This window comes from Solea solea, chromosome 14 (genome assembly GCF_958295425.1).
Source record: "Solea solea chromosome 14, fSolSol10.1, whole genome shotgun sequence".
Lineage (NCBI taxonomy): Eukaryota > Metazoa > Chordata > Actinopteri > Pleuronectiformes > Soleidae > Solea > Solea solea.
The window spans coordinates 17,227,727-17,251,546 of NC_081147.1; the positions used below are offsets into that span (position 1 = coordinate 17,227,727).

Genomic DNA, 23,820 nt, shown 5'->3' on the forward strand with positions numbered 1-23,820 from the left:
AAACTTCTAATTCTATGATCAAGGTGTAATCCTCACTCCGGTTGCTGATTGTGCTCTGTTTAAACAGCCGAAACTACGCACATTATAATAGATGAGCTTGAATCTGTATAAACATGATCAGATAGTTATTAATGCCTCTACACTGTTACGACCACTTTCCTTTTTCCCACATCACGTAATGAGGTTGATGAATGAAATCTTTTGATTTATAACACGGCGTCGTGCTTTGAGCGACTCCATGTGTTTGCCTCTGCTTGTTCCCTGTCATCACAGCAGTTGTTATTTAGATGACGGACACAGCCACGGCGTTGCCCGTGGGGATCGCTGACGTAGATGATCATATGAACGGCGTTCAAATTACTACACGGGCAGTCTAATCCATTATTTAATGCAGTGGATTCTATTTACAAGCAGGCCATCTTGCACAGATCAAACGGGGAAAGTAGCCTCACCAGCCCTGAGTGTCACCATGTGAAATAAATCATGGGCAGTCTGTTGCTCTTTTTCACGCCTCCCTAGCTCTCCTTTCGATCAGTGTCAGCATCTCACCTCCCCATCTTTCTTTCCACCCTCTCTCTGATGTTTATGGTCCCTAAAACCATGTCAGATTGAATTCGTCATTATCTCATTTTCCCCCTGAGGGCAGATATACAGTTACTGTTTGTATGTGAGAGTGTGTGTGGTTTTGAGAGCTGTCTTGTCTGCTTCAATAATTCAGGAGTTTTTTTTTTTTGCTACTGCCGCTATTGTGATGCTCCTGGGACATGGAGAGACAGAGACGGAGAGCACAAGTGGAAGAGGGGAGGTGGAGATTGACACAAAGATGTGGCAGATCGGTTCCATGTAGCTTTTAGTGCCTTTCCATATTCTTTCTTCATCATTTTGTCGCTCTCTGACGCCTACCGACTCCCATCTGTGCTGTTTGTTTGTGGCAGTCACACATTTGGGAATTGCAGGTAATGGCAACGAACAGTGGAGCCCTGAGGGAATACTACGTGTGCAGTCATGAACTCACAGTGAAGAGATCACACTGTCTTACAAATCATCCTGAGGGAAACGCGAAGGACACTATAAAAAAACCCAAACATGTCAATCTGCTGTTGGCAGACGCAAAGTCAGGAGGATTTCGCCTTTGGATGAGGAATGTCTGTACCAAACTTAATCTGAATGCAGCCAAACGTACATGAGATATTTCAGTCTTCAGTCAGCAGCTAAATATTTTGTGTATACAGTAGTTTTTCCAGATAAAGTTGTAAAAATGTTTTAACAGATGGCTAATTTCAGTGACCATGCGATGGTGACTAACTGTATTTATTTTATATTTTTAGTCACGCTGGTCGTGGTGTCAAGAGTCCTTCAGCTGTTTTGATTTCAGCACCACGGTCAGCTCCCCGTGGTTGGCAACCATTATGAAAAGTGTCAAGATCATTGTAAAGCTTTGTGTTTCTGCTGTGTGCATAATTACGTGCGATTGAATTTCTCTTGAGCATTGAAGGTCAGAAATGAGGAGTTTGAGTGAAACAAAGCGAGACACTGAGCTGGATGATGGTGCCGGTGATGGAAGACTTGGGTGTAGCAGCTTGTCACTGTCATCTTTGCTCCCGTTTCCTCTGGCATTACACTACTGCCACAGTGTTGTCAGTGTAACAGCTGGCTGGACATCCTGAGTCAGGCCCACTTTCAAAAACATGCAATTCAAAGCAGATGGTGTTTTTGTCCTGTGTAGCCCGTTTAAGTTTTTTTTTTTTTTTTTCCTCTTTAAATATGAATACAGGAAGGACACGTGTTTGAAGGAGAAACTTAAACATAGTATAATAGTGTCTAGTGCACTCGTAAATGATGTAATGTTTAAATCTAGGACTCATAAATGGCCCTGAAGTCCAATTTCACCGGCCTTTTGTGTTTCATGCCGCCAGCGTTGGCTACTTCAACATCCTCCGCTAATGCTAAGCCTGTGTTTTTATTCAGCTGCAGGAGCTCTCGCGGCACGATTTTGCAAAGTCAACATTCGCAAATCTTGAATGATTTGGAAAACAGCGAGGTTTGATTTATTCAGAGCCATAATCCAGATAAACATTATTACACACCAGGGGATTGAAGGTGGTCTGTTTACAGGTAAATGACACGCAAATGTTTTACTGAGACAAAGAAAAAACAAAACAAAACCCATCTACCTCAATTTATGGACACTCACACATTTGATCTGATTGTGCACAGTTATCCACCCCATTTTCCCATTTTTTATTTTTTATTTTTGTTTGCAGCAAATATTGTTCATTGCAAATCCATGTTGTCTCTTGATGTAATGTTATTACATCAATTATGTACCAAGTAAATAATACAATTTTTTTTTGTTCAATGAAAGCCAAAGAATGAAAAACCAACACACAAGTTACAATAATAGCAACTGCATTATAAGAGTGTATGTTGTCTAAATGTTTAGCAATTCAGTTTTATTTTTTCTGTGTAAAAAAAAAAGGCAAAGGCTTTTTTTTCCCCTCCCACTTAATAACAAGCAGAGTGATGGACTCACCTTCATTGTTTTCATTTCTGTACGTTCTGTCGCCGTGATACAGGCATGTGTTGGAAAGGCCAGTGTCAGTGTTTGAGAAGTGGGCATCGGGATGACATGACGAGCATAATGAAGCCATAAGGCTTATGTGAATGCCCCAGTTTTAAACGATAGATAAGGGATAGATGTGAGATGGAGGCGTGGATTGGAAAATGAACACTTCCATGCTTATATGTGCGCAACAAGAACTGTTTGACAGTTTTAATTAAAGTCAGCTGAGTCAGCCGCTGAGCTGCAGCTTCAATCACATTTTAATGAGCCACACACCCAGCAGGCCACACGGAGTTGAGTCCGTCTCTCTAAAACTTCCCCTCTTCTTTCTGTCTGCCTCATGTTTGTGTGTGTGTGTGTAGTGTATACCTCTAACCTTGATAGCAGCAGCCTTTGGCTCGCCTCCAGTGACTCATGGATTTCGAGTTGGATAATAAGGTGAACTGTGATGCTACAGATCAATAGTGGGAGCCTTTTTTTTTTAAATCTGGATGTGACAGATAAAACTTCTCCTTGTCTGACAGGACGTGCAGACCCGGCTTAGCTCGGTGCCGTTTTGAGGAATCAACTAATGTGGAGTGATGAGGGTCGCATCCTGATTGAAATGCCAATTGACAAATTTAAAACATCAAGTCCTGTGGCGCATGACAATGCAGATAATGGAGTAGCAACCGGCAGGGTGTTGGAAGAAAAATGTGAGCTATACTCCACTTCTGTTGTGCCCGGCCACACATTACGAGTACTATAAATCATGCATTTAAAAAAAAAAAAAAATCTATCTCCATAGCGACTGGAGCTGCAAGCTGCTCGGTGGAACAGTTTAAAAAGTGCTACCTCAAAAACTGAAAACGAGGTCGTGTGTAAATACAAACTCATTGAGTAAGATCCTGTAATGGAATATCATGAGACTAAGTCCGAGACCCAGAAGTAGCACAGAGCAAACATCGTTTCCAAACCTGGGCAGATGGAGCTAGAACAAGCACTCGGTTATTTGAGGAGACTGTTTATCTTAATGGGCTTCTCTAATGACCGTTCCCCTTTGTTGCACGCACACAATCAAGAACTGATGAAGATTGCAGCGTTGGCAAAAATGTGCAGTTGAGCTTTCGTGCTGCTCCGGGGGGGGGGAACCTCGACATTGCTGTCCCCTGCTGTCAGCGTGTGACTGCAGATGAAGGTGCAAACGCTTGCATTATAGGGGCAAAGCGGGGACAGAGAATCAGCTAAAAAAAAACGCAGCACATGTAACACATCAGCAGATCTCACAGAAGTCCGTTTCAAATGCATTTTTGTCTCTAACACTCTAGTATATAGAATATAAAATGTTGAGCGGTGCGTCTGCATCTTTCACCCATTACTGTCCATTTGAGGTGCGCGTCAGTTGAGTCAGCAGCTCCTCTCCAGAGTCGAGCTGTTGTCTATTTTAATTGTGAGCCGTGCATATTTCGCTGCAAAATAGACAGTGAGAATTACCTTTGACTGCCTTTTTCAATGTCAAACGCTGTTTTTTTCCTGTCTGCCTATTTAAAAAAAAAAAAAAAAAAAAAAACCAGAAACTTTAAGTCTGGCGTTTAAAGTGGCTGAATCCATTCAGTGTTTGCAGTCAGTCAATGCCAGGAGTTAAGCAGTGGATTAGCTCCGCGGCAAGTCCATGATGTAACTTTTTATGTTTTGTCAAAGGAGGAGTTATGTTTTTAACCTAAATGCTGAGCCATTTTGTCCCAATCCATTTTTTTTACCTTACTGTCTGGCTTATCAGTAGTAGGTAGAATAGGTGAGTGTTTTGCTCATAGGGGGGAGAGTCATTTTGTGAGGCTATTTGTGAAACCCATCCTGATAATAACTGACCCTGGTTTCACTGAACGTACACTAATATATTAAAGCATTCAAAACGGGATGGGTGCTTGAAAAAGTAAAAGAAAACCCTAATAGTAGTCCTTATGTACGGCTTGTTTAAGTGTTCATGTTGTACCCCGGCCTTCTTTATAGTGTGCGTATGCATTCATGAGTGTGTGGATGCTTGCTTGCATGTGTGATATTGACATTTTTTTTTTTTTACACATCCTCCCTCATCCTGGTTTAGCAAGAGACTGAGAAAGATTTCAAATCTCCAGACTGATATTCCTGACTCGGATTCTGTGGCTGGCATCGTTTCATACTTCTGCAGCAAAGGTCAAAGTAAAAGACAACATAGTGTGTGTGTGTGTGTGTGTCTGCAGTGGAGAATGTTCTGGTGAAAAAGAATGAGGTGTGGAATGATTACACGCCGACACACACGCAGAAAACTTGGGAGAGTGTGACTGAAGTTTTTCAGGGTTTTGTGCTGGGTGTAAAAGAAAACATCGAAACATCGGAACTTTTGTTTTTATTGTTTTGTGTTTTTGTGTCTCAAGCAGTCTGCAAAGTGAACTTTAAATGGAGTTCATTTCAAGTCGAGTGCTTATATAAAATCCTCGTCATTATGCTATAGGTGCGAGTTTAGTTGCGGTGCATTAAGTTATACTTTTCAGCTTGTTCTGCTGTATACGAATATTTCCAACTGCACATGTGACACAGAAATATAATAATCTGAAACTTATTTCCCACTTTATTATCGTTCCGTATACCAGATGAGATAATCAGTTGACCAACGATAGGTTTGTGGTATATATATATGTATATATATATATATACATATATATAAATAATAATATTCAAAGACAATCTAAATGTGTCCGTTTAGTTTGACACCAGCATTTTTCTCAGCGTTTCCCTTTGTTGTGTCCTCAAAGCTGCTTGGAAAGCCCATCATATTTAGTTTTGAGGAAAAGGTTCATATCTTCCAATAACAAATGTGCGGTGACGTGCCTCGTTACTTTTTACTGACCCCTTTCATTTCAGTACCTCAGCTTTACCAATAACGGTGTTTCACGTGTGCTATCATCATCATCATCATCAGACCTTTGACACAAAGCTTTTAAGGCTCGCTTATTATCCACAAAGGTTGGATTTCTGCTTTTGCACTGTAGTAGTGTTAACAACAGCACAAGAAAACAACGCACACACGCGTAAGTGGAGAGTGGATAGAGATAGTGGTGAAATATTGATGTGATCATTTTCGATGGAGTGAACAAAGCGGCAGCTGCGGCAGATAGAAGTGAAGAGAATGGTAGAACGTAAAGGAGAGGAAGCGGGGAACGGAGGAGTGTGAGTTTTGAAAGCGACATTCTCGTTGCCACTGTCATCCATTAATATCCAGCCAGATCATTAGTGTGAGGAATGAATCCGGGCGCTTGGGGAGACAAACAAACACAACGCTAATCGCGGTTCTCAAACAGTGTCAACACCCTGGCGTTGGCGGAGTGAATGGAAAGGAAGCAGAGAGGTTAGCGGTGTGAGGAAGAGGGAAAGATGAGGAATTTATCGAAATGGATTAAGGAAAGTGAGAGAAGGAATGATTTCTGTTGGAGGGCTCTCTTGATATGTCAGCTCCGGGTTTTTTTTTGCCCCGTTGTCTATGACAAGCCAGCAAAGTCATTATTGCTGGAAACAAACAGTACAGGGACAAATAAACACCACGAGAGAGATATTTTAAAACTCAGAAAAACAAAAATAATCACAATGTCTAACAGAAAAATGAATACATACTCAACTCTGACCAAAAGCTAACTTCTCCTCCACAGAACACAACACTTTCTTCATGTGCAAAAACTCTTTCCACATTGTCAGTTTAGCTTTTTAACATACACACATAAAAAAACTGTGTGTCAACATCTAAAGAGCTTCCAACCTTATTTCTCCTAGACAGATAAATAGCAGTTCTTCCTTGACCAATTAGAAAATAAAACCGTTGACACTTCATTCTTCCTCACCAAACAAAGAAAACCTCAGAAACCCACTCTCAAACAGAGAAACTTAGCCTGCAAAACAGTGGGAAATGGTTTCTCTGTGTAAACAGGAGGGACAGGGTATGTGGAACATTGGTGTTTATGGCAGAAATAAAAGCATTAATGGCCACAACACCATGAAGAAGCCTCCACTGTAAATCTGCAGCCTAACGGTGGTTTGTACAGTACTCAGGCTTCTGGGTGCTTGTGTCCACACTTTTAACAATAAATAAATAACACATTGTCTTACCTGCCATGTTACTCAGAAGAAGCCAACATCACGTGAATAAAGGAACAATGTTTAGATCAGGGAAAGAATCGGGTCAGTCCGTTCAGAGGCGATGGACCTGGTCCCCAGACACCAGAAAAGATCAGCAGCGTTGTCCAGGTGAGGGCCACACACCGCAGCCACACGGCCCACGTGGGTGAAGACTCTGGCCTCACACAGTTTCTGAAGCGGGGACGGCCTACTTCACACTGGAAATGTGTCCCAGGAGCCACCAGGGTTCTTTGAGAAGCCGGAACAGCTTTGCGGTCACACTTTAAATAGGCCTTTTATAAAAGGGTGGCTAAATTGTCCTGTTTGAAACCACTTAAGTCCATTGAACGGAGAATCAGTGTCAGACCCAGGCCACCACACATGCTCCAGTTTAGCACAAGCTACCGGCCAAGCACATCAGCCTGTGCCACAGTGTGGAGGACATAAGATTATTAATAACAAGGATCTGACCTTTGAACGACCGTTTCCACTTTTTCAACCCAATTTTGCCCAGTTTTTGTTTGAGGTGACGTCACGTCTCCATGATATACACCAAGGCATTTAGTCCCTCCCCTCTTCCACATTAGGTGCCTGGTAAAAAACAGTTTTCTCTCCACTGCTAAGGCTTCACTAGCTACAGTGTCAGTGAGACCATCAATATCATGTTGAGTTTTAACAGCATTATGCAGATAATACAATTGTTTTTCACAGCCAGAAAAAGAAAAACCAGACAAATGAAACCAGATAGAGGCTCTGAGGCCAGAGAGTATAACACACCTGACACTGAACAGCCCTGTCTCCCACTGACACCTCTCTGGACCTTAAACGGCGCACTCAAACACACAGTTAACCTACGTTACACTCTCAATATTACTGTACAAGACCCTGATCATGGCTGTGAACCTTGAGCTGAACCCAAAAGTCTGTCAAAAGAATTTTCTTGATCTGGAGAAATCAAACCAAGCTCACAAGCCAATGAACCAGAGAGGTCCACAATGTCCCGAAATCAGAGCGATGTCGTCAGATATCAACATGCTGGGAACACAGTATGTTTGGTTTCCGCACGAATTACCTGCTCCATCACCTTAGACTGTACGTAGCAGAGGCACATTGCAGGTCGCTTTTCTGTGGGAGGTGGGTGAGCACAGCCCTCCTGCACCTCCTGCACCTCCTGCACCTCAGAGGCAACCACCCCTTGCGTCAACCGTCCCTTCAACCGGAAGCACAGCAAAGCCTCACTGATGACCAGCCAGTCTATCCCAGGAGCCTTCGCGCTCTGTGAACTCTGCAGTGCATGCTGCAGCTCCTGAGCAGACAGCTATGCTTCCAGCTTGTCACTGTCCTCCTCGAAGGACGGCGCCACCTCTGGCTCCTCTTGGAACTCCACTTTGTAAAAGCACCTGATGCTGATGTCTATAGTGTACATTCTACATTCTATTTTAACTGATTTTTTTATAGTCTAAGTGTTAATAGCTTTTATATTGTAATTTTTTCATTTATGATCTTTATCTTTACTGTGTTTGCTGTAACAATGTACATTTGTTACTGTCACTTACTCATCCTCAAAGGGCACTATGTGGAGAAAAGTAACATTTATTTATTTTATTTATATATTTAAAAAATAAAATAAATAAACATTTAGCTTGAATCGGGACTAAAAAAATGAAACCCTCTTTACATCTCCACGATCATATTAAACCCTAACCCTAACCCAACAGGAACACACTCAGCCAACAAAAGAAAAAAGCAAAAACCCGAATTCACTTTTTCATCTCATGTTAGCTGGGCCTGAACCTTCACCATCACTTTTCTGATGACGCCGTGTGACATGTTCTTCGTTCTTGTAGTGATCGCTTCGGTTTCCGTATTTTTCCACTTACATAATCGTCATCAATTCACACTTTATCTACTTCACCGTCTAAAAACAATTTTCCTGTCTGCCCACGCTGAACACCATCCTCATTATCAGCCTGTTGGTCGCTGAGCTCGCTGCCGTCACTGTCCTGTTATCACCCGTCTGTGTGTCTGCCTGCTCATTGTTCTGTGTGTGTGTGTGTGTGTGTGTGCCCCTGCACCCTGCAACCTAAACACGTCAAAGTGTCCCACCTGACATGTACATAACAGTATAATCACAATCAGGACCCTCAGGACCAGGTTCAGGTCTTTGTTGTTCTTTTAAAATCATAAAAACCAGTCCTCTAAAAGACATGACACGTTTCAGGAAATGGGATTTGCAACCTCGGGGGATCATGTTGATCGCAGACACTATATATTTCCATGTCATTGCTGAGAAAAGGTGGTAAATGTCTGCTTGTCACTGCCCTTTTTTTTCTTGTTTTTGTCCAATTTTATATCATGAATTTTACAAAAAAACAATAATAGATTCTGACACCGTCTACAAATACAATCGTATACTGTTTGGTTGTGTTGATGAGTGCATGCCCACCCAACCCCCTAAAATGGGGGTTGGGTGGGGGAGAGAGGAGAACAGCTCTAAGCTAAGTCTACAGATGTTGTTGACTTTATAAGCTGTAATGGGATTTTATTGATCCTTATGGGATTGCTGGATTTTTGCAGTGTCTAAATCTGAAAAGTACTATACTGTTCTGAAACCATGCAGAACATAAAGCAATAAATGCAACAATATGATGCAAAAAAAAAATATAAAATTTCACACACACACACACACACTAGTCAAGCACAGAACTGCCCGTTTTGATTTGTCTGATTCTGCTTTGTGGTGCAGAGTAGGTATTGGATATGTGTTCGGAGCCAGCCTGCTGTCTCTTACTGCACTGTCATCTCTCTCTCTCTCACACACACACACACACACACACACACACACACACACACTGAGGAAGAGAGAGAGAGAGAGAATGGTCTGGCCCTTTCATTTTGATGACAGTAGTGTTTTCCTGCAGGACAGACTCAGAAAAGACTTTCCAGAGGTAATGAAATGGCAGTTAGAGCAACCTTTGTTTCATTAACCCTGTGTTTAGTGATGATCATTTCTTTAAGATGGTTGCATCAGTTTACGGAACAGGCAAATAACACAGCTTTAATTTCAGCAGTATAACTTTTCTGACCAACAACAATGATTTATCGGCATGAAATAGCTCGTTATTGTTACCTACTGTGTTATTATCCGTGTGCTCATGCTGTTTGATCCATAGTTGCACCCTTATCCCTTGCTGCTGCTGCTGCTGCTGCTGCACAATGTCTGCAGAATTCTTCACTAATCAATACGCTAAAAGGGGACAAGCCTGAGAACCAAACTGTCTGGACAACATCATTTTAATTAACAATTATTCTAATCTGACCTGAGTTGCAAGAATAACAGTATTTTGCTGAATGTTGTATTCCACCTCGCGGCTCGTGCAGCAAGTTTTTTTTTTTATTTATCATGCCGTATATTTATTAGACAGGTGTTATCTGGGCGTTTGCCCTCGTGCTATGATGTTCCCAGATTGAACTGAGTGTCATCGGGAAGCCTGATGAAAAAATGATTTAACCGTCGTCTCGTGTGTGTGTGTGTGTGTGAGAGCACGCGTGTGTGTGTGTGTGTGTGTGTGTGGTCCCTTTGCTGACCTTCATTTTCAGTAGAAATGGGTGTTGCTTCAATTTTACATTTACAAATGGAAACAGATGGATGTAAAATAGGAAAATAAATTAGCAAGGGAACCTTGAAACCTCAATATTTCACGACAGACTTTTCACTCGGCTTCTCTTTTGCTGACCAATTCCAACGGGAGTCTTTTTTTAGCATCGCCTTGATCTTTGGCCTCGCATCGCTTGCCTTGAGTCTTACTGTGATTGGTTTTCTGCTCATCTCGTCCTGTGTCCTTTTGAAAAAACAACAACAACAACAAACAAACCCCAAGAAACATAACATGGGTGTTTATGTTAAGATAAATTTGACTTGTGTGTCATATACCATCGCCTTACAGATGCACAAGGGTATCCTTCCATGCAGTGCGGTGCATTTAGACACTCAGATCAGAGCCAATAGTGGATATCCACTAATCCTAACTTCAGTCCTGTTCTTGGCCCTAATCTTAACCTCAGTCCTAATCTTAATATCTGACTTTTATTTGACCCCTTGCTGCTCAGTGGGTTTACATTGGAGTCAATTGTGTCTACACAGTGTCTACACAGGCTGCATAATGAAAGCAGCACAATAGCATATAGCAGCTTCACCGATTTGCATGTGGCTTAGTATTACTAGAATAGCAGTAGTATTTTTGAAAAAGTGTGCTTCCCTCCCTCAGTTTTCCACTGATTTGTAAATAAGTCAAGGCGAGTATTTTGTTTTGTATTTTTATATTAGTTATATATTTAATTCCTCTTGCGGGGCAGTGAGTGCAGTGCATTCTGGGAGTTGTTGTCGTTCATCCACATGAGCCAAAATTAAATTTTTCTGCCTTTCCCGGCCAAGAGAGCACTTGCTTCAAATATTATTTCCACATTTCTACTCCCTAGATGACCCCGTTTTAATAGACGTTCATCTTCCCAACGGTAAAATATGCCATTTAAAGTTTTCTGGTTGGTTTCCACAGGATATGTTGGATGTACACAGCTAGACAGCTGTATCGATCACAATAATAGATTACCTGCTCTGTGTGAGCTCGACGAGTGAAAACATGATAGCTGATATAACACCTGTGTGGACACACCTCGAGGTGCAGCGGGTCAAGCTGTCCAAGATATCGAAACTGTGTGTATCCTTCATTAAACTGCTGTAAGGTCAGACGTAACACCGGCAGATGTTTTCAGAAATATCACCCTCGCATTTTGCGGCCAGCAATATCCACTTGTTGTCAGGGCAACGCAGCGCGGCCGCAGTTATTACTAGATATTACTTTAGAAATAGATGTGCTCGATGTCTGGGAGTTATTATTCATGCAGGTTTAAAAAAAGAAAAGAAAAAGAAGTCGCTGTAGCTGCACTTTAACTTAATCATAAGAAAGCCAAGAACAAAAAAAAGGGTTGCAAATACGTATTACGAATTCCAAATGAAAGTCTAAGATTCACTTTATTATGCTTTCATTTTGGCTGCTCTTTTATCCAAAGTGACTTACGAGGGTCGTGGACAAACAAACTGGGCACAGGAGCATTTGGCAGCACACATCTTCCACTCGGGGAGCGATGGGGTTCCTCTTGCTCAGGGGCATCTCAGCACTTAACCCGTCCTGGCTTTAAAGTCGGCAAACCGTCTGGTTACAAGCTAGGTATTAGTTCGGGGACTTATAATTGGTGTTTGAAATAAACCTCCGAACAGGAAAGTTGCCTGTGAATGCTTGTTTTCAGCCTGAAGCCATATGGGGGCTTTATATGTTGACAAGGAGAGAGACGTAGAGCTCAGTGACTTAACCTAACTTCGGTATAAGTGCACTCCAGAGAAATGATGAGCCTTTTTTTTTTTATTATTTATCCCCGCACCATTTTATCTCACAAAAATATAATAAATGTTTTTTTTTCTATTTGCAAAGCAAAGAGCCTCTTTAGCCTCCCTCTACTTCTTCTTTACTCTCTTATGTCAGGTGAGACGAATAAATCGCATGTTTATGCGTTAATATTGTTGCAGTGGCGTCAAATAAACACTTGTTCGCACAGCTGCAGAACACGGACAGTATATATCACGGTATTGTGTTTCACCCACGAGGCTCAGTGTCGTGTTGTCAGCAGCTTCTCTGTTTCTGGCGGTTCAGGTCAAAGCCTCAGGTGGTCCTGAGAGACCGTCCAGCTCGTCTCGCAGTGTCCCCGGCCGTGGTGAGAGAGAAGCTGCCCTCGCGTTAGTCGGCGACAAAAACTGTGAAGAGATTTCTACGATAAATGGCCCGTACTCGCCCCATACGTCTCTATATGCTCTGTTTCCCATAAATACGACAGACATGAATCATTGCGAGCCTCACGCAGCTGGATGCATACAGTCATTATGGTGATGGAACGTGGTGGTTGCAGAGTTGGTATGGTCCATACAGGTAGAACCATAATTACAACACACTGTATGCAGACTTTCAGGGCTTTTTTTATGTGTTGTGTTTGGCCACTTACTGGAACTGACATGTAGATCGTGGAATCTCGTCTGTGATTGGACGGCCGTGATGACAAATATGGGAGGCAGAGCTCTATTTCTCTGCTTTCCTGTGCCAATATTAGCTGACATAGGCGGGATCACACCCTGGACAGATAGCCAGTTTATGAATTTCTCTACGGTATAGGAGTTCTACGACAGTAATATAATAATACATCTTCAACATCATTTCAATACAGCGACATTTCTCCTCCCTCCCACTTCTAACCTTAAGGTTCCCTCTGTATTTCCACTTCCTCCTCCCCCCTCCCCCCTCCTCTCAGCTCAGCGTGATAATGAACTCTCCTCCCCTTCCTATCTTTCCATTCCATCCCCTGTGGAAACTTTCAGTCATAACAGTTTCCAAAAATCCATTCTCATTATTGACGCTATTTCTCTCCCTGCTGTCCTGACACATATTCTCACACACACACACACACACATGCTCAGATACAGGGTTCCAAACATAGCAGCAGCAGCAGCAGCAGTTTCTCAGCTTCTCTTCCGTCATGCTTGTAAATACCGAGGTCAAGAAAAATGGAGATAAATGTTTTTGCATCCATTTCAATTACTTCCCCTCGCTAGCGTCAGCGTTTCGATTAGCCTCCCTGTCCGCTTTATGATTATGATGCCGATTACGGCCGATCGTAACTGTTGTGACGACGGCGATGATGACTGTGTTTGTGATTACTCTGCTTATTGACTGTGTGCTATCAACGCAATATTTGATCTGCTCCGGACTGGAAGAGAGTGCGCGGTCTCTGTGGGAGATGTCAAACCAAACATTTGGCATCGGATATACTTTTACCACGATTAGATATGGATATAACGTCAAAACTTTAGTTGTATGGAGTCATTATTCATTTTCATACATATTCTGTATCAGAATATGTTCTGAATGATCACATCTTGACCTTTTTAGAAGAGACATTAATCTCATGTTGGTATTTGTATTTGAAAGTCAAATTACCCCATGCCTTCACTCTTTCGCTGTACGTATTATTTTATTTCACTTTGAATGATTTCTTTGTTATCCAGAGCAAATAAATGAAGTAAATACTCACATTTAAGAAGCTTAAACAATCGGAAATCTTGTTTCATTCATGAAAGAAGCTTTGAAGCGATTATTCGATTATCAAAATAGTTGTCGATTAATTTAGTAATCGATTAATTGTTTCAGCTCAACTCGCGAGCTCAGCGCGCCCCCGTTTATTTGCTATTATACTGCTCCGCTTGTTGTGTTTACAACATTCACAGTGTATTTCCGTGCGAGAAGAACCCCAAAATAACCCTTCTCCCCAGCAACAGTGAATACTATCTTCTGATTGGCTGATAGGTTGCTAATTCACAGACAGCCGTTATGAATGATTAATCCATTCATAGATTACTAATTTATGTGCGGTGACTTTTATGTCATGTGTGAGCGTGTGAACTTATTGAAATGCGTGTGTCACACCACGCGCTTGCCGTCGCTCGATCATCACGCCCCCCGTGTGGTGCTAAGTCACGCCTCCTTCCCCTTCCCACTCACCGCCCACTTTTTGTCGATTTTCAAAATCAGGCATTGGGGCGGAGTTAGCCTCAGACCAGTGGTTTAGTTACTCTTTAAACAACAAGAGAGGTTCATACTGTATGTATACTGATGCATAAATGCTGAATTTTCCACAAACAAGATTCTTTGTCATCTGGGTGTAAATTGCAAAGGGGGGGGGGGGACTCCTTTGCAATTTGCCCCCCCCCCCCTGCAAAAAAAAAACCCCTCTTACACGGAGAGGTGAAGACCTCTAATCACAACAATAATTTGCAAAGGGAAATGAAAAACATGGCGGAGGAAAACACATCCATCAGTTTTAAAATGGTGCCTCTAAGAGCAGAAGCTGAAATCTCATTTGCCGGCTGTTCAAATGAGATGGAAAGAAACAAAGGATGTTAGGAAGCAATGAGGACAAGGTAATGAGATTCTTTTCGCCTTTTCCTCGTTTTCCTGGTCAACGGCTTTTTTTTTTTAAAGCGTGAAAAGGTTAATCAATAATGATTTCAGTAATGACACCCACCTGGTGGGGATTATACAAATGTATTGGTGGAACTGATTGAAATAAACAACTTTAAGTGAATCATCAAAAATCGTATTCACGGCAGCTCCATGAACATTCGTGACCTCTTCTTGACTAAATGCTAATATGCATTTATAACCGTGTTTCTGGGAAATGTTTTCATTGCTGCTCACACTTCACTTTGACACGATGCTGGTACTCAGTGTTGCTCTCTTCTCTCTGTTGGCGTAATCCATTCGGCTTTGTTGTGTTTGTCGCCTTTCCAGTGTGTGTGTGTGTGTGTGTGTATTGTAGGCGCTCAGATATTTCACAGTCAACAGTGTGCAAATTCCCCCCAAAACAGTTCATCCATAGAGCTTATTACTTATCTAAAGCCGACGATGAAGTTGTCGATGCCTGATTTAATGGTTTTGTCATTCATGGAGGATTTAAACGTCTTTTTTTTGCGATCGCTGCAGAGGCGCTAGCGTGAGCCTGCAGCGGCTGTGTGTTGCTTCAAGATTAGTCAAATCATATCAATGTTATTTGTGTTGCTCAAATTCATGAATCACTGTTTGCCTCCGGCTTTGCAATCTATACACGATGCAACATCATCTGTCCTTTGTCCCTCATTTTTGGGTGAAATCACTATTTATCAGAGGCATAAATTGAAGAAAAGTAGGAGGAGCCACAGAAGAGGGATCCCTCCTTCTAGTCTTGTCGCCTTGTACACTGTCTGCACTGACCTTTGACCTTTTGTCTCTGCATCTTCTTTGACTTTCATTGACTGGAGGATTGCGTGGCGGGCACGTACTGTACGTTCTCCTCATCTCAGTCCAGCGAGATGTTTAATTAAAGTTTTAATCACAGATGAGTGTAAAGATCCCTTTAGTCTCCCACAGAGGAGTCCTTGTTGTTGTTAATAGAGGCTTCCTTCCAGCCCCTCCTCCTCTTTCTCTGCTCGCTGTTTTTTTTTACCGTCACTCATGTTTTCAGTCCAGCAGTCTCATAATTACACAGCGATCAGGAAGGATAATTTCACAAGGCGCATTAACACCGATTTAAGTGAATATAAAGTGCCGCGCGTTATAGCCTCTGAACTCTGCGGCTGCCGAGGAGAAAGGCGTAAACGGCGTCTTCTCTGAAGATGAGTAACTCGAAAAATGTGCTTTTACTCAATCATGAATGACTTAGGAATTACAACCATCCTTTTTAAATGATCTCACATCAATTGGCTGTTGATCTATGAGCAGGAAGAAATCGTAAAGTAAAGCAACTTGTGTGTTTTAATAATACACAAACTAATATCCAGTATGTGTATGTGTCAGGTTTGGAATGAAACTATGAGCACAAGCTTGGCAAGTGCTGAGTAAGAGAGCATTAACTTAATGTTCCTGCACCGTGTGAGGGTATAGCAAAGGAACCACTTTGCAATTTTTTTTACAGCAAATTTTGATTTGTTTTTTTTTTAGTCACCGTATTCTGACTAAAACGTAGTAAGTCATCTGAATTCTGCTTCCGGTCGACTCAACATCATAAGACCTGAGTTTTCTTCACCTACAGTTTAATCCTTAACCTGAGTCCCTCACCACACGGAGACACATAGCTCATCCGGCCTCACCACTGCACAAAATGAGCTGTAATTAAGATTTAGTTTGTAGTGATCATTGTCATCTCATTTTTATTCATCAACAAAAAAGTGTGTCACAGTTTCAGTCCTTGATGGAAACGATGACTCGTCAGTGGTTATTAAAAGTGAGCCCCGTACATGCAGCAGATTGCTTGTCATCCTTTGAAAAGAACCAATCATCTGAGGACGTTTTCCAATCATTTCAGCTTGTCACTTTGCATAATGATGTGTATGACTGTCTCTTGTGTTTTTGTTGACACTTCCATTTTACTCAAGCCTCCTCCTCCCCTTCTGGACATCTTCACTTAACCGCCTCCCTTTCCTTTTATTGTTTTTAGGGCGACACAAAGGATTTGTTTTTACTAAAACACAGTGTGTCTTGCTTTTAAATGAAGAACACATTGGAGCCAAATTTAAACTCCAGGTCCAAGAAATTGACTCCAACAACAGACGGACGAATACATGTAGCATCTCAAATGAAAACTTCACACTGATTCCTTTGAGACAATTTTATATCCTCGGTAAAGCTGCTCTTTCACCTAACTTGGCAAATCTTATTCATGTCTTGTGTTGTAGGATCCTTGAAGGGTTTCTCCTGGATTTAATGTCAGAATTAATTAGACTGAGAGATGCATGTCACTCTAGATCACCAAGCTTTTTGAAACCGAGAGCTACTTCCTGGGTACCGATTAAGGCAAAGGTGCTGCCAGTTTGATACACACTTCTGAAATAGCCAATTTGCTCAATTGACCTTTAACTATATGTTATTATTAAGAATGAATGATTTCTCATAATAAATATCAACAATGATTTCACAAGATAGGAAACAGATAAATATCAATATGCCACACTTTATTTCTATATTTTACTATACTGGGTCCCAGTCATTTTTTCACCTTTTTGGATGAAATCAACGGTATTGTGTTCCTCTGGTCCCCGCCAAGGGCCGTGGGCTGTTGGATTATGATTTTTTTCAGTTTTTCCGATTTTTTTCGCTCCTCGAAAAACCCAACTGACTCTGGTTCTTAGGACCGGGGCGGAGCGCCGCTCTCTGCCCCAGCTCGAGCGCCTTTTTTCGGATATCTGTGGGGCGATTTCAACGGGCTGTATCTCGGTCATTTTTTCACCTTTTTGGATGAAATCAACGGTATTCTGTTCCTCTGGGCCCCGCCAAGGGAACAGGCCGGCGACTCATGCGGTCCTTAGGGGCGACCTTGTGCCCGCGGGCACTGCGTTGGTGACCCCTGCTCTAGATCAATGATAGATGTGAGAATCTACAGATATTTAACACATATTTTAAGGAATTTCTTTCAGCTTCGGAAGACTACTTTCCCCATTATAGAATCCATATGATAATAAATATCACATTGTTATTATTATTATTATTATTATTATTATTATCAATAACCGGCGTTGCATATCCAATGAATTGCAATCAAGCATGACTTTCTTAATGCATTCTGACCATGCTATACATCATCATATGCGTGTAAAGAACCCGAGTGGAGGTGGTGTAGCATCAGTAACTGTGGTAAAGCATTGTTTCACCACTGAAGGCTGAAATCAGACTCGAGTGTGATAAGGTGCTTCTCCCAGGAGGGCTCATTAAAAGAGAGCCCTCATTTTTTTTTTTGCTAAGTCAAAATAAAAGAAGGAGAAAGACCTTTCTCTGATTTGTCAGACGTGCCTTGGATTTGAGTTATGGTAATGCTGCAGCATTATTGAGGTTCTGATCGTACAGTGGCTCAAGAATGAAAGAAAATCCTTCAGCCAATCATTGCTCACATCAACCAGTGGGACATCTCCCCCATGTGGGCTCGTTAGAGGCCTGGTGTTTGTTTGTTTGTCACGGGGGGGGAGAAATAATAGGAGGAATGATGGGTGATGAGTAGTGAGTGTGTGTGTATCCATGTCTCGAGGCTATGAGAATACATTTTTGATTAATATCTATTTTTGTTCGGACTTTTTGGCTCTCGCCAGAACCTTAAAGGGTTTTTTTGAGGACTAATACTTGGTTGTGTGGTTAAAATTAGGTTTATGTTCAGGTTATAGGGTAAAGGTTGAATTAGGAAATTGGTAAGAAGTAGTCTTTTACTCCACCATCAATCTTTTTTTCATCATTTCTTTTTATTATTCATAATTGAGATAGTGTACTCTCTGTATTATTCTAATGAATTAGCCAAAAGAAAGATTAAGGGCTTGATAACTGTAGCAAAAAAAAACAGTGGCAAGATACTTTTAGGAGGGTTTATTGTGAGTCTGTTGCAAAGGATGCATTTTCAACAGTTACGTATACAGCTTGAAAGGGACACGTCTCTTTTTTTTGTACGAACGGACAGGATTAATGAGCCGTAAACTACAAGTAAAGGTCAAACATGATCCGCGCTCATGTGTCTCACTGATCCTCAGAAAAGCGCTTTGTTCCTCTACGTTTGTCCCCATTGAAAGTCTGATAGACCGCGATGTCTGGCAGATGCGCTTCTCTCTACTGCTGTGTCATCACAAAGGACAACGCTGTGCGGTCTATGTTTCTCCTCACAGTCAAGTCTTTCCATCGCGTGCTGTAGCTTCATTGTTTTACGATTACAATCATCTTGTATCTGTAGTGCAAAACCTGGATTTTTTTTTGAGCCGTATAGAATATACTGAAACTTTTTGGCTGGCTCTTCTTTGTGTTTTCAGTCTTCGGTTTGCAGCCGTCTCGCTTTACTAGAGCAATGTTGGTGTTGCCTCAGTCTTTCCCCCCCGATATGAAACAAATCGCTTCCTCTCTGCAGTGAAGACGACGCGAGCTCCACAGAGAGTCGTGAGGAGCTGTTTGGACAATGGATTTAATGAAATTTACCATTTTTCTTTATATTTAAAATGCACAAATGTATAACAGTTTTAAATATGAATATATATATAGCTAACCTAAGGTTGTGACTCTCCTTTTCTCATCTTAAATATTGTCTCTCTCTCTCGCTCTCGCTCAGTTTTTTTCTTCCACATTGACCTTTCCAATCCAGTCTGGTTATTTTCCTACATCAGCACCTTCCCCTCTCTTCTCTTTGTGTCCCTCACTGACTCTGTTCCTGAGTAAGCATTCTGAACTCCCCTGACACTGTGTGAAATTAGCTGGCTGTTGTGAGTGGTAGAGCAGTGCGTGTGTGTGTGTGTGTGTGTGTGTGTGTGTGTGTGATTATAACTAAATTGTCACACTGGGGGTTCGATCTTGTCTTTTGTGTCCTTTTTAAAAGATGGCCCTTTCATATAGTAAATGTTGAAATCAAGGAAAGTTCATTCACATTATCTGCCGCCGACGTAACGAATAAAACACTCACTACATTTCAACGCTTCCAGTCTTTGTGTGTGTACGTTAGAAGAGATTCACAGAGAAGATAACGAACAATGACAGGTTCCTGTGTAGCTCGCTGTCATTCTAAAATAAGACTTGCAGTGATATGTTGTGTGATAGTTCCACTTATGGGTGCTCAAGGATAATCATCTGTATAGTTTAAACATGAATTCATTCATTAGCGAACGTTTTATTCTCCACACGAGGGTCACGGGGGGGGGGGGGGGCTGCGGCAGCCATTCCCACCTGACATGGGGAAAGTCCGGCACGTACAGAGACCAACAGCAATCCACGCTCACAGTCGAACCGATGGTGAATGGAGAGCTTCCAGTTAACCTCTGCATGTGTTTGGAGTAAACCTATTGGTTTAGTAGAAGATAAATAAGCAAATGGATAAGGTGAGATGTTGATGAGAGTTGGAGCCCCACAAACTACTTAGCTGCACTTATAGCACAGATTGAAGCCGCTCTTGGTTGAAACCCAATTATGTTATTTTTTTTCTGAATAAATATTAACATTTTGTCCCATACATTTGTGTTCAGGCTGCACACTGTAAGTTCAACCATAAATCACTGCCTTTGCACCTGGACCAGTAAAGTGGGGGGATATATATGGACTGTTTATATTTTGGCTGAGCTCAGTAAGAACATAGTTTGGGTGATGTCCAGAAAGACCGACATAGCAGAACACGGTAAAGTGAGAAAAACGAACACAACTCACACTTTACATTAAATGCACGTTAAAAGCAGCCGCCTGCAGCCCGGTGTGTGTGTGTAGGCCCTGTTTGCGCTCATTTGACTGGCGTTTGGTTTGACATGGCACTCGCCGCCGCTCTCCGCACGTAAACAGAAAATTGGAAGACGTGAGCGCGTCCTCCCACCGGCTTCCTCTCTGCAGGCATTTGCTCTGTGAGCAGACAGGCAAACAAGAAGGAAGACAGAAAGTACCGGAGCAGAATGAAGGCCAGTGAGGGAGAGGTTTGAGGGAAAAGACGAGACTTAACTAACATGCTGAGGGAGGAGGAAACTTGGTAAAGCTCTTGCAGGGAAACTGAGGTGTTGGAAAGGGAGGAGGAGAGAAGGATTAAACAGGGCAGAGTAAAGCACTTGGAGTGAAGAGAGAACATTTATCTTTCTGTCCTCCTGAGGTCTTCCCTTGTTTTATCAGAGGAGGAGACGGATAAAGAGAGTCTGTGTATGATTGGCTTTACACTTTACACCGTTGCCATGACCGCACTGTGGGATACCAACACAAGTTCTATCAGATAGGGTGTTTTTTTTGTTTTTTATATATACATATATATATATATAAAAAGAAAAACTGTTGCTATATGAACATATTACATATGTCTTCTGTGCACATTTGCAGTTATGTAATGGGCTGTGCTCTCTTCTGAAGCTTTTTACAGCTCATCAGTGCAAATATAGGGATTCAGTTAAAGTCGTCAGTGTTTCCCTCTAGTATGACATGAAAGCAAAAGATAAAGACGCTCAGCACCCTCTCTTCGACTCCGCAATTTCCACATCATTCCTACGTTCCCATAAAAACATTAAGATGGAGTGTACGGCACGCCGTTCCATTGTAAAGGTCTACTGTATATCCTGTGACATGCTAAAAGTAGAGCAACATCTGACAGCTGAAGCCGAGAGTGAAATTGAAAAGTGAAATGTTTATTATAGCAAGCTGTTGAAGCTGTTGAATTTTCTTCCTGGAGCACAGGGAGGAAACAAAAAAAAAAACAAACAAACAACACGACTATATGTCTTTGTTTTTCACACCAAGGAGAGGTTATGAAAGCATGGCAGCCACAGAAAAGCACCATGAGAGAGAGCGTAGGCTGTTACCAGCCGGCAGCAGCAGCAGCAGCAGCAGCCATTCATCATCATTGTGCTCATGGCTCAACACTCACTGGTGGAGCTCACCTCACAGATAAGAAAATCAAGGACCCGCAGTCGCGATGATGGACCTATTTTCAGCGAGACACAAAGACACAAACACAATAACTGTGTCCTTTTATGTATCGATATAGATCTATTTATTACTCTTTGTCCACCATCTTCCACCTACTGATATTATTGAACCACCGTAGGGGAATGCACGTGATAAACATGCATCGTTTTATCTTAAAAATGTCATTTTAAAATGAAAACGTGCAGGCGTAGATGTAGCTCATCTACAGGATAAGCGGTTAAATGCTGGAAATTGAGAAACAGTTGGCAGCATAGGATCATTATCCAACACTAAATCAACATTTGAGTATAGCAACATAACTGCAGATGCTCTGACGTCCAAGTGTCCACCGTGACCTTCATATAAGGTCATGGTCGGAGCCGACGTGTCCCCAGGAAAGACACTTAACCCTAAGTGGTTGCTGACAACTGTGGCAGCAGTGGAACTTGAAAGCTTTGGAACACAATTGTCTGTCAGAAGTGACAAAACGCATGACTCACTGCACCTGGTGTTGCTCTCACTTAGGATAACACACAGAGAGTGGTGTTTCTCAGAGCTGCGTCACGCGTCAATCGCTTTCTTTGTTTACGTTACAGTCGCCAGCGCTTCTCTCGTCATCGATGTTCGGTATCCTCAAAACTGGGAGGAAACAAGCACAGGACGCTAGTTTTGTAGAGGGGGTTTTTAGAAGAGAAAAGGGAATCTGAATGAGCGTGAAGATGGCAGGATATTCTTCATAAAAGACTATTTAGGGAAGCTTCACGCCGCATTAATGTGAAAGAGAAAGGGCAGATTCAAGAGGAAGTCCACATTGTTCGGTCTCTGGATCAGTTTGGGGGTGTTTTTTTTAAGCAGAAGAGAAAAGGGTGAAGAATAGAGTTGAGAATGAGGAGGATGACTATAAAAATAGAACGCCAATGGGAGAAAGACGCTGTTTGTCTCAGCTTAGAGACGCCGGATTGGCTGTAAATGCAAATGTTCACGCTGGTTAATCAGATCCTTATGTAACTTTACAGCCTGGGTGAAAATCACTGTTGTAATGATTGAGCCATGTTTATTTTTAGAATAAGTGTGTGTGTGTGTGTGTGTGTGTGTGTGAGCGAGAGTGGGTGAGAAAGTTTCACTGTCTTCCAAAAAAACTATTAATTTGTTTTTGCAGGTTTCTTTTCTCTCTCCCTCTCTCTCTCTGTGTGTGTGTGTGTGTGTGCAGGTGGTAGCATATGTCTTCATCTCTTCAGCACCACATGTAATATTCAGTGTAACCTGTCCATTCATATGAATGAGCTGCTGCCTGTCAGTCTCCAGGATGTAGACATGAATCTGGATGGATTCCGTGGAGCTTCATTACAGTCAAACATTCTCGCATCTCTGCTATTTTGTTTCCCATCTCAGTCTTACCGCCAACCCCCAACCTCTGTCCACGATCATCTCCTCTCCCTCACTCCTTGCCGTCTTTACCCCGTTCCCAAGACATTCCTTTATTTCAATCTTCTCGTCTCTCCCCTCATGCCATTATTATTCTCTATCCACATCTTTTTTTTCCTCTCTCTTTTCCCCATTAACCCACTACCGTTCATGCTCTTCACACGTTCATATTTCATACGTCCATGGCAGAAGAATCTGGGGGGGAAATGTGCAAATGAATAAGTCACCATTGCGGCGGTGACATTTCACTTGTGAACACACACACTGCGGTAACAACTCATTTGAAAAACACCTTTTTTTTAACCCTTTCATGTCGCCAGCCCATGCTATTTAAATAAAGGCTGATACGCAGTCGTCGTACTGTAGCGCCGAGCTTAAACCGCGTTCCTTTTCATCAACAAAGCCCGGACGTAGTGTTCCGCGGCAAGCGTTAGTTTCTCTCGTTCAGCATTTGCAAAGGAAGCAGAATGAGCAGGTGGAATCCAAAGTCCCGTCTTCCACAAAGTCACTTTCACTTTAAATCCCCATTAAACTCCTATGCAGATAACAGGCTTACTGAAGTTTCAACTTTTTTTTTTTTAGTTTTGAGGCTTTCAAATAATAATAAAAAAGGATGTTTTTCATCTACACTTTCACAGTAATATCCATACCATGGAGGTCAGACAATTAAAAATAGTATAGCCT

The 23,820-nt window shown here is 42.0% G+C and overlaps 1 protein-coding gene across 2 annotated transcripts in view; it reads left to right on the forward strand.

Moving 5' to 3' along the window:
* The window catches only part of spock1 (SPARC (osteonectin), cwcv and kazal like domains proteoglycan 1), an 80,220-nt gene that overhangs the window by 11,585 nt on the left and 44,815 nt on the right, over window positions 1-23,820 (forward strand). The gene's annotated exons all lie outside the window — the stretch shown is intronic.